This window comes from Gymnodraco acuticeps, unplaced genomic scaffold, assembly GCF_902827175.1.
Source record: "Gymnodraco acuticeps unplaced genomic scaffold, fGymAcu1.1, whole genome shotgun sequence".
NCBI classification, from domain to species: Eukaryota; Metazoa; Chordata; class Actinopteri; order Perciformes; family Bathydraconidae; genus Gymnodraco; species Gymnodraco acuticeps.
Window position 1 is genome coordinate 198,033 of NW_022990686.1, and position 11,627 is coordinate 209,659.

General features: G+C 43.1%; 1 non-coding gene across 1 annotated transcript; it reads left to right on the forward strand.

Annotated features, from left to right (window-relative positions):
- Positions 1-9,577: 9,577 nt before the first annotated feature.
- On the forward strand, positions 9,578-9,768 carry LOC117555411. The gene has a single exon (XR_004570398.1). It is a non-coding gene; the product is annotated as a U2 spliceosomal RNA (small nuclear RNA).
- The last annotated feature ends 1,859 nt before the right edge of the window (positions 9,769-11,627 follow it).

The following is an 11,627-nucleotide window of genomic DNA, read 5'->3' on the forward strand; positions in this document are numbered from 1 at the left end:
AAAACTAAATACATTTGCACACATCTTGTGTCCATATCTTTCTGTTTTGGTGGTCACGCCACACCGTGCACGTGCATGCGTGCACGAGTCATGGCGAGATATCTGGATTAAGAGGTTGCTTTTTCTTTGCACAGCATGAAATGAATGGGCTGTGATTTTAGTTTTTTTAAGCAGAGGTCAATAATTTGTACGGCCCTCTGAGGATATTGTAAACATTGAAATGGCCCTTGAGAGGAAAAAGGTTCCCCACCCCTGCTCTACATGCTCCCCCTTGGCAAAAATAATTTGTCGCCACAACCTTCAATTTCACTGCTACGCCGATGACATCCAACTTTATATCTCAACAAAAACCATCACCCCCACAACACACTCCACTCTCACCAACTGTCTCTCAGAAATAAAAGCATGGATGCAAACAAACTATCTCCAACTGAACAGTGCCAAATCAGACATCATCATCATCGGCCCCCCCATCCCGTATCAAAGACATCCAAAATGTCAACTTCACCATTGACAGCCACACTCTATCCCCCCCCCCCTCACATCCGCAACCTCGGAGTAAATTCAATCACCACATCGATCACATCACCAGGACCGCCTTTTTCCACCTCAAAAACATTGCCCGTCTCTGTCCATCACTCTCCTCCTCTGCTGCTGAAACCCTGATTCATGCATTCATCACTTCACGACCCGACTACTGCAATAGCATCCTCTATGGCATACCATCCAACCTCCTCAATAAACTCCAACATATCCAGAACTCTGCTGCCTGTCTCCTCACCCACACCCACCCCCGAGACCACATCACTCCCGTCCTCCAGAACCTCCACTGGCTCCCCGTCCGCTAAAGTAACTAATGGCCTACCTGCCTGTCAGCCTTCCATCTGTGCACAAACTTATCTCGTGCCCTCATTGGTCATGTGTGCATTTGTGTGTGTTGGAGGAGGGGCTCTGTGAGGAAGTGGCAGATTTGTTCCGGCTGTGTATTTTCTAGCGCACTCGAGCTGGTTTCTCCAAAATTACCTACTCCATCTTTAAAGTGGACCTATCATGCTATATTTGAACAATATATTGTAGGGCCATACCTATATAAAGTATATAAATATAGGTTTTTTTTCAAAATACCAAAAAGATCCTGCATTTTAGCCCAGTGGTTCCCAAACGGTGTGCCGCGGCACACCAGTGTGCCGTAGGGTTGCCAACCGTCCCATATTAGCCGGGACGCCCCATATTTGAGTCAAAAGGGGCGTGTCCCGTGCGGGACTTTGTTTGTCCCGGACTCCCGTGTAAAGGGAAAAATAAAAAAATATGTTTCTGTTTGCGCGCAATGCAGTGTGTCTGGCTGTGTGCCTGTGTGTTTGTGTGCTGTATGAGAAGGGCGATAGGACCGCTCAGTTGACAGGGCAGGCACAATGCTCGCACGTGTGTGTGTGTGTGTGTGTGTGTGTGTGTGTGTGTGTGTGTGTGTGTGTGTGTGTGTGTGTGTGTGTGTGTGTGTGTGTGTGTGTGTGGTGTGTGTGTGTGTGTGTGTGTGTGTGTGTGTGTGTGTGTGTGTGTGTGTGTGTGTGTGTGTGTGTGTGTGTGTGTGTGTGTGTGTGTGTGTGTGAGTGAGAGAGTCAGTCAGCTGATTGATGGGAAAATGGTTGAAGGATAAGCATGGGTGAAAGTGGTTTGAATTTCTTGCAGGTACTATAATGCTACCCCGACCTTCATTGGTTCATATTGTTGTCCTCCCGCCCCCAGCTTCATGCATCCCTGAACACAAACTTCACATTTTTAATGCCTTTATGGGGTAGAAATGAGAAACACTTGACAATATGTGACCCGCTCTATCGACATCAGTCGGAAGTCGCAACGGCTCATTTCAAAATAAACGTGGATTTACGTAAAAAACTATTTTTTCGGGGTTCGGGTGTTTTGTTTGATTTTAAACAAACAAAGTCTTGGCTTTCAGAATATGAAACTTTTATTTCCAAAATCACACGATAAATACATTTTTGAAGCTTGTAAAGGGACGAAGACAGGCACCTCTCCCTCCGGCTGAAATTATGAAAGAGTATAGTAATCATAGATAACACGGCAGGGTCCGTTACAGTTTGTTTTCATCTGATTTCAATCAAACAAAGTCTTGGCTTTCAGAATATTAAACTTGTTTCGGCAAATTCAGATGATAAATACAGCTTTGAAGCTTGTAACGGCATAATTACAAGCGGAGAACGGAGTAATTTAACGTCACAGCAGGCATAACAACAGCCGGTGTTTCTCGTGAGTGTTTTCCCCGGGAAACAAACACAATACGCACAAACGCAAACATACACAAACACACACACACGTATACACACACACACACACACACACACACACTCGCGAGCTTCGCCCAGACCAGTAATCCAAACCAAAATATCTTCCCTTCGTAGTATAAATTCCACGGGTGGAGCTGTCAATTCTTCCTGGTCCTCCGGACCGCCTGGAAATCTCTTACCGGTACTAAGGACCGGGTAGGACCGGCACACTTTCAACACTGACATTAAGTCTAATAATGATGTACCGTGCATGTTCACATCATGTATACTTTGCATTACTTAATACCATTTTTCAAATATTTTATTTTTGAACATTTAGGACAAAATAGCCAATTGTACATCGAGGTGCCCAGATGTCCCTAGTGCCCACCTATCCGATTTGAACATGCTGATGTACAATGTGATCAGGGTTGGGAGGGTTACTTTGTAAATGTAATCAGTTACTGATTACTGAATACATGGCTCTGAAAGTAATCCGAATACAGTTACGTGTCTTAAAAAAGTAACGTAATCAGATTACTTTTAGATTACTTTTGGATTACTTTCTTTTTCCATCACAGATGGGTATGTTTTGGTGAACAGGAGACACAAAAAGCAAAAGGACACTGAATGTGTTTTTACTGTTTTAATGGCTTATCAAGAGCACAACTGAAACATAACATCTGAAACGATGTAACAACATCATTAACTTTTTGGGGATGCAGCTTGGGATGTGAGGAGTGAGGGACACGGCTTAGAACGGGCGTGTCGCCTTCTGTCCTGCCAGTGTTGGCAGGACATGAATTAAAATATCGAACTCGGACTTCATTTTAAGGACATGTTTGCCAGGGGTTTAGAGCTATATTTGTTTATGCACCGGATTGGCAAAACAGGAGAGTGTGTGCACCAGTCTGCCTTGATCTATGAATTCATGTCTGTGACAGTCACGGTATCTGCTGCCCACAGCTGTTTTATAGAAGGAAAACCTCCTTCACTTCATGAAATCTCTGCAGCGCCAGGAGGCAGCGGGAGGGTTAACTCAGCCTCTGAGAAGAGGAGCACGCAGTGCCTTTCACGCACCGTCTTCACTGTGTTTACCTACAGAAATAATCATTAGTAAGGCTAAAGAAAGAGCGACGGCAGGCTGATGTGTTTTAACCACACACACACACACACACACACACACACACACACACACCACACACACACACACACACACACACACACACACACACACACACACACACACACACACACACACACACACACGATTTAAACGCAGACTTGTGTTCCTCCATGTTTCGTTGTTATTGTTTCACTGAGCGGACCCGCGATTTTTTTTCAAACGCTTTTTTGGTCCATCTGCGGCGGTAAAAGGTTTTGTGAGCTTTGATGATCGGCTGTACCTTTAGTAATGAATATGAAATGTTGTGAGGAAATCTTTCCACCAATAATTCCAATAAGTAATCCTAAATGTATTCACTTCAGGTTTACGAAAGTAACTGTAATCAGATTACTCGTTTTTCAAATGTAACGCGAGCTGAATACAGTTACTTGATTTTTGTATTCTGATTACGTAACGCCGTTACATGTATTCCGTTACAACTAGGGATGCTCCGATCGCCAATTTCGGGGCCGATCGCCGACCGTCGATCGCCGGAATCAGTATCGGCCGATACCGATCGCCGATCCGATCGAGTGGGCGGGGCCTAAATGGAAGATTTAAACATCACTTTAAATCTTCCATTTAAAGTGATGTTTAAAATTCAGTTAATGGGGGCTCATTCACTGGAGCTTCCACAAACAACAATCAACTTAATTATTACATTCAAATGATGTACATTATTCAAGTTTACATTCACTTTGGATAATAACACGGGAGAAATCAGCGGAAGCGCTCTCTTTCCCTCTCTTTCCCTCTCTCTCCCTCTCCTGACAGCCTGTCAGTATCTCATGCAGCTCACTGATCCAGTAATGAGTGACCCGACAATGAAGAATACATATATTTATAATAACTAGTTTAGCTTGTTCCAGAGGTATAAAATAGCTAAGTGTGTTAGGTCTAACTCTTACGGTACGTCCACACAGCAGCTTTTCAAAAATCTTGAAAATCTTGGAGCTAGGCGTGTCTGAAAGCTTGGGGATTTTTTGCGAGAAACGCGACCAACAACCAATCACATGAATCTCCCGCCCCCGACATACAGAGCAAAAAAAAAAACGGGGATTTTATGCGAGCAATATATATATATATATAAACTCCCCAAACAGGTGAAAACCTACCAGTTTCACCCACTGTCTCTGCCACCTCCCTCCATGCCTGGTTCCTCCGGTTTGTATCCCGTTAATAGTTCTGGTCGTAAAGAACCGGGTGATTTGCTACCGTAATTTCTCGTTTGGAATATGAGGAAATGAACTGCGGTCTGGTTCTCCCTGTGTGTGTGTTTCGCTGCGCCTACCGGTCCGGCGGGCGGAGCTGCAGGATTTCTGCTTCACACACGTTGCATACCGCTATTTTACTGTCTTTTTCGGACACCTTAAAATAATGCCAGACCGGTGAAGCCATTTTGGCGAGCTTGTTTTGCACAGAGAAAAGTGTCATGTATTTTACGTCATGCGATCGGCTCTCGCGATCGGCATGTTTAGAGAGCACCGATCGATCGGTAGAGAGTGAGTATCGGCCGATATCGATCGATAACCGATCGATCGGAGCATCCCTAGTTACAACCCAACCCTGTGTGTGATGTAGTAGCCTAATGCAGGTGTAAGACCATTGTGTTTGTATTGTGTTATAGGTATGCATAGTTGTCTATGCATTTTGACGGTTTTGGGGGGTTTGACCCCCAAAAACATTTTGAACCCTAGGGGCTGGCTCCCCCAAAATAATTAAATAACATAACCCTAACCTAACCCTAACCATAAAACCGAAATAAAGTAACAAAAAAAGTAACTAAATCCGCCAGAAACCCGAAAATCTTCGCGCGCACGCGGGGGACACGTGTCCCGTTTCTTCATTTCTGGAAGTTGGCAACCCTAGTGTGGGGTGGAGGTATGCCCATTATTTTGAGTTCGTCCGAAGAATAGACAGGAATGTGACGGTGAGGTGCAAACTGTGTCCAGGCCAGAAGCTGTTATCCACTGCTGGAAACACCACGTGGTCAAACCTCAACAAACACCTGCAAAGAACACATGCTAAAGTGAAGCTACCGCACACGCTATTTGTTGTTTGTTTATATCACATAGTCTGTTCTTCTTGTCTTCCGGTTGTTGCCTGTTTTGAATGACAAATACACACTACCGCCGCCTGCTGCTAAGGAAAGTTATTGCCACTCATGCATGCGCAGTTCGTACGTGCTTGGCGAGTAAAGTAACTAGTAACGTAAAGAGTTACTTTATGTAGATAGTAACGAAGTAGTGTAATATATTACTTTTTTAAAAAAAGTAATATGTAATATATTACATTTTTTTAGTAACGACCCCATCTCTGGAGTTGGCGTTCTCTACTCTGATTTACATGAAGAACAACAGGAGGTCACGGGTCTCTGTTGAACAGGACTTGCGAGTGGCCCTCTCCTCAGTGCCACCAAGGATTACAAAATTCTGCGCGCCTCGACAGGCACATGTATCTCACTAATTTGTAAGTTGGCAACATATTTACAATAGCACATGTTTCAATGCTGATTGCTGTAATGTTACATTTATAATTTGTAGTTCAGGACCATGGACAATGCAGCTTCCTTGCATTGACAGTTCTCTGTGCTGAATTTCTGCTGAGTTTCCTTTGCCTCATTTTTAATGTTGTGACCTGTCTGGTTTAAATGAGTGTGTTGCTGCTTTGATGAAGCCTAATTTGATAAAGTTTCAAATTAATTTATGAAATATTTCGTTAATAAATATTTCATGAGTAATATAGTTGTCTTTGTCACATTTTATTTGGCATTAGTAAATAATTATGCACATTTACAGATATTTTACATGATATGAGTGATAACATGTGTTATAAGGGCTATTTTGCACAATAGGTGTGCCTTGAGATTTTTACTTGTCCTTTGGTGTGCCTTGGGCACAAAAAGTTTGGGAACCACTGTTTTAGCCATGCCTCATTTTGCTCTATTTGCTCTTTCCAGCGCTGTTTTTGCAGGGGGCTGATTCTGTGAGCTGCAGCTGACCACGCCCCCCTGCAGGAGAGGGGAGCCTCTGAGATCAGCTGCTGGGCTGCAGCGGGGAGAAGAGGGGGAGAAAAAGAGATCTCCGTCCACCGTGTTTTATTCTTATAGAAGTAAGAAGAGAAGTAATGGGGCAGAAACCCTCTTTTTTACGCAGCGGTCCAGACATAGACATCAAACGGCGACACATATTCAGTTGCCAGTTACTTTGGCATTAGGGCAGGGATATCTAGATACTTTCCAAGGTTTGACATAATGAATTGTGCTACTTTTAAAGCAAGCAACAATGTTTTCAAATCTGTAATCAAAAAGCTCCTCAAAAACGCTATCGAAGCAGTTCCTGCCGTTGCTACGTTAGTTCAAACGGTAACAACGGACTATTTTTCTTAGCGGATGCATGTCAATTTAAATCAATACAACTATTTTTTAAATCAATACAATTATTTTCTAAATCCATAAAAGCATTTCAATTAATATTGTGAGTCATATCGTTACTTTGTTTAGGATGTGGCCATGTAATAAGCGGGATAATGTGCACATTGCATAATGTGCCTTCATGCCGATCTAGATCCCTCCGCTTCGCGTCGGGCTCCTGATCAGCCTGTCGGTGTTCTTTTCCCCATAATGACCGCGTCGCTGCACATTATCCCTTACATATGATTATATAGAGTCATTATTCATTTGTTTTAAAGCAGGAGGCGCAAACGCTTGCCTCGGGGAGGGAGAAAAAGAGCCACCGCGGAGAATAAACAGAAAGCAGGGTTGCCAACTTTGGGTACCTGGCTGGAGTGAGATTTTGATATCATGGGTTTAATTACACATATGCGCACTAAATGACTGCTATCGTGTCAGCAGCGGGACCTTAGCCTATATATATATGATATATATCAACACACTCTCACTCCCTAAGCGTCCAGGAGCGACGTTTGGTCAGTGTCCGTGGCGTCCAGTTGTGACGCTCCTAGGCTCCTTCAGCGTCATAAAGGGACGCAAATAGCTTTCAACTGATTGCAATGTATTCCCATCTGCGGCGGGATTTGACGCTCATGGAAGCACGGCATTCGTTTGTGTCGGCTGCCCTTAAAGGCAATGTGAGCGTCCATTCCCATTGGATAACGGAGAATTGTACACCCGGGAAGTAAGTATTCCTCTTACTGTCGATTGATTTTACAGTGATATCTGCACTACTCATCGACTAAAAAACACCAGATTATCCTTGTTAATTACACAACATTGATTGATTTTGTTAAACTAATATGTTTGCGCTGTGGAACAACACTATACATTGACGGGGAAGGGGGTAGCAATAAAGATAACACCATTAAACAGTTACACAACATAACAGAAATAATATCGATAGCAGCGTCCCTAGCAACCACCTTGGTAACAATGAAAACGTCGCGATTTCCTGAAGTAATCTTCGTAATAACTAGCAAACTAAAGATCATGTACATCCACTGCACACATAATCTGAAATAACAACTCATATTTCTCGCATCAAATGACATCAAAACGCATTTTAATGGCCAAACTAACTTTAAAATTAGCATTTTCCACCGAGAATAAAACGAAGTTTGGCCATGTTTTCTTTTTCTGCAGGGAGAAATTTGAAGATCACGTGACATAGACGCCAGCCATTGGAATGAATAGTGAAAAAAAACGGGGTTTGTCAAACAGAGCACATGGTGTAGTCCAAACGATAGCTGGGGATTCTGGGTAGTGTAGTGTCTTCTGCCATCCTTTACTCCGAAAAAATATTTGTTTCTCCGAATCGAAGGGGAAAAATACAAAAGCATTGCACACAATTTAAACCAATCAATGTTGTGTAATTAACAAGGATAATCTGGTGTTTTTTAGTCGATGAGTAGTGCAGATATCACTGTAAAATCAATCGACAGTAAGAGGAATACTTACTTCCGGGTGTACAATTCTCCGTTATCCAATGGGAATGGACGCTCACATTGCCTTTAAGGGCAGCCGACACAAACGAATGCCGTGCTTCCATGAGCGTCAAATCCCGCCGCAGATGGGAATACATTGCAATCAGTTGAAAGCTATTTGCGTCCCTTTATGACGCTGAAGGAGCCTAGGAGCGTCACAACTGGACGCCACGGACACTGACCAAACGTCGCTCCTGGACGCTTAGGGAGTGAGAGTGTGTTGCAAATATATATACAATATATACAGTGTTTCCCCTACCATTGTCTTGGAGGGGCGCTGCGCCCCGCCAACGGAGCCCCACGCCCCCCCTGAAATTCAAGGTGTTAAAAAAAAAAGAATTATAAAAAAAGATTATAATTTTTATAATATATATATAGCACCAAATTGAAACTAATCTATATCTACTGTCACTTTTCACATGTGCTCTATTATTAAATAAACTAAACGCTTTCATTTTAAGTTGTGAGTTTAGTGTTTTTGAAACACTGATGCATTAATCAATGACAATAATCCACAGCTCCTCTCTCTATTAATTTTGGCCTAGTAGAACAATAAGCAGCAGACTTTTACTTTTTATAATTTCTACTGGATCTTAGATCTGCATATGCGTAATACGGGTCGGGGATTGACCAACCGGCTCCCACTGCTCTGCTGTCTGCTAACGTTGTTAAGAGTGGTGGGGGCGGGGAGGGAGCGGATCGACAGCTTGAGCAGCTGTCAACTCAACATTGTAAATAACCAACCAAAAACGATCGCCGGTTCATCTTGTTTTTGGCGTGAGAATAGTTTGGGCAGCGTGAGAGCGTGAGATTGAGAGTGAAAGCGTGTGTCACACGCCAGATGCGTGAGAGTTGGCAACCCTGCAGAAAGGCATTTTGCATGATAGGTCACCTTTAAGTTACAGATAATTTTCTGACAGTAAATACGATAAAAATGTATTTCAGCGGATACTATTCTAATTGGACTGAAACATGACACGTGACCAGACCGTTCTGGAGCGGCACCAACGACATTGCAGAACATAACAGATTCTGCCGCTGTTCTTGCCCTTTTCTCACCTGCTGTGTTCAGTGCACTTTGTTCCTACAACATCGAGTCATACACTCATACTGTTACTGAAGCACACTTTGAAACCGTGAGTGAAGGTGACTGTGCGGAGAATCAGTCTGCCGCCTCCAACTGTTCCTAAGTATCGCTTCTCGGCCTTTTGGCTAAGATCAAGTGTAGTATCTGTTCTTATCAGTTTAATATCTGATACGTCCCCTACCCGGGGACCATATATTAAATTGATTTTTGGAATAGGGAGATGGAATAGGGGCTTGCTCCGTCCACTCCACGCATCGACCTGGTATTGCAGTACCTCCAGGAACGGTGCACCCCCTCTCATTGTGAAAGACAAAATAATAGTGATGGCAAGATGAAGCCTTATGAAGCTTTCCAGCCAAATCGTTTGCAAAAGGGTTTGAACACAAACCCCCTGTTGGTCAAAGTGTGTAAAACAGGCAGATTGGACATCTCAACAGTGTGCTCTATCATCTCATACCGAGTTCCCAATGAGTAAAGCCTTAGAATAACTCTAAACAACGAACATTAAATCATATGTTCATGTTAACAATATTGTTTTTATTCCAGTTGATTGTGATTGAAAAGCCTAAGGAGGCTGGTAAACATTGCAAAGAGGGATTTGTATTCCTTAGTAATATTCATAAACTTAACCATGTTGTAGCCTGAGAAAGGCTAAACCATATCACAGAATACATTATTAACTACATTATCTCATTTAGCTGTAGCTTTTATAAACAACAAAAAAGACGTATGAGTCGTTGAACCAGGGACCCTGCGGTCATGAGTCAACTGCTTTCCAGCTGAGCCACAGCACACACACTGAATCTCCCTGAAAACACTGTAAGATATTTATTCCTGTATTTATTCATTTATTTATTCATGTTTTCATTCCTACATTTATTTATGTTTGTATCTATTTATACTTATGACATGTTCCGACCTCTATATAAGTGAGGGTCTGAGCTCTCTTGATTCCATCGTGTCACCGGGCCCGCCGGTTACAGGAGGGGTAATATGGTTCTTATTATGTCACCATGGGTATTATGAGCGTTGTGGTTCAACGGTTCAACCGATCTAAAGCACTTTCTGAAGCAGTCACGTGGTATCGACAGGAAGCGAGGCTTCGTTTGTCATCGATGACGTCACTGGCCCAAAACGATACAAGCCTCGATACATGCTTCACAAAAAGCTTCAAGGATTACTCGACACACGCTCCGAAGCCTCGGCGCAATACGTAACATCACTACAAAATAATGCTTACTTCAACAATCCAAGAACATGGGCATATTTGAACGCAATAACATTTAGGGTTGTTATGCTTCATGACTCTTGAAACTAACTTTACAAATAATTGATTCGGAAGAGTTGCACGTGAAAACCAGCAGAGCCAGCGTGCAGCGTCGAACCACCTGGGTAGCAGTGATGGGAATTATGGCTCTTTGAAGGGAGCCGGATCTTATGGCTCCGTTCCTTTCAAAGAGACCTTTTTTTTTAAAGGGGGCGGGGTTACTAGGTTTATCGACGAAATAATCACCAGGATAATGATTGACTGTATTGCCAGACCTAATGTCAATAATCTGCATTGTAAACATGACACAAGGTGGCGCCATATCCATGTCATTCATGTCAGTAATACTCGGTGTGAAAGAGGCTATTAATGTATTACTTTGAATTTACCCTCTGTATGTGTAAAGTCAATAAAGTTGCCTTGCCTTGAATGAAATTCACGCAATATTAGATACTGTGTTTTTAAGTGGCGATGGAGATTATTTGTTGACCCAGCTTTAAAGGATATTTTGCCTTTACAAATGGTGCGCTTTATCACTGCCTGGGTTTTGGTTGAAGTGCATCCAAATGCTGCTGCGTTTTCGCGTTTGGCTCATTTTCCAATCCGAAAAACACGTCGTCTACCTGTCCTGTACCACTTGTTATGACTTCTCTCTTTCGCGTATTCCGTTAAGACCCACCCCATCTCACTCCTCGTGCTGAAACCTATGGCTGAAACCTACCAGAGGAGGGGCGGCTCTTCACAGCATACGTTTGGGGAACAAAATCAAGCTTTTTAAAAGGCGAGTGGATTTTGGCAGGCAGTGAGTGCGGACCAACATTTGAACGATAAAAAGAACGGCTCTCACCAAGTACGACTCGGTTCCCCTCGTTCGTATCAAAGAGCCGT